Consider the following 357-nt stretch of genomic DNA (forward strand, 5'->3'; position numbering starts at 1 on the left):
AGCTGCATCAACACCGTTCGGACACTATAGTGATTTCATCAGATATTACATTAGAATTTGATTAATCTCTATATTTAAAAAAAATCGATAAAGTTACGAACAAACGTTATTATTTTATTAATATGACAGAAAATTAAGACTTTACGAATGTCCAAGAATTTGTAATAATTAAAATTAAATATTTTTCATATTTCATTCAAATCGAATAAGAATTATAAATTTTGCTCAGAAAAACTAATTAAAGTAGAAAATTTCTACATTTTACGTTTACCAACACTAGAAATTAGTTTTTGTTCATGACATTTCATGTTTTGATTTGTACTAAATATGTTCAAACAGCTGTTTTTGACATTTAAA

Source organism: Lucilia sericata, unplaced genomic scaffold (assembly GCF_015586225.1).
Source record: "Lucilia sericata isolate MDLA Ls3-8-SP2 unplaced genomic scaffold, ASM1558622v1 Contig000914F_arrow, whole genome shotgun sequence".
NCBI classification, from domain to species: domain Eukaryota; kingdom Metazoa; phylum Arthropoda; class Insecta; order Diptera; family Calliphoridae; genus Lucilia; species Lucilia sericata.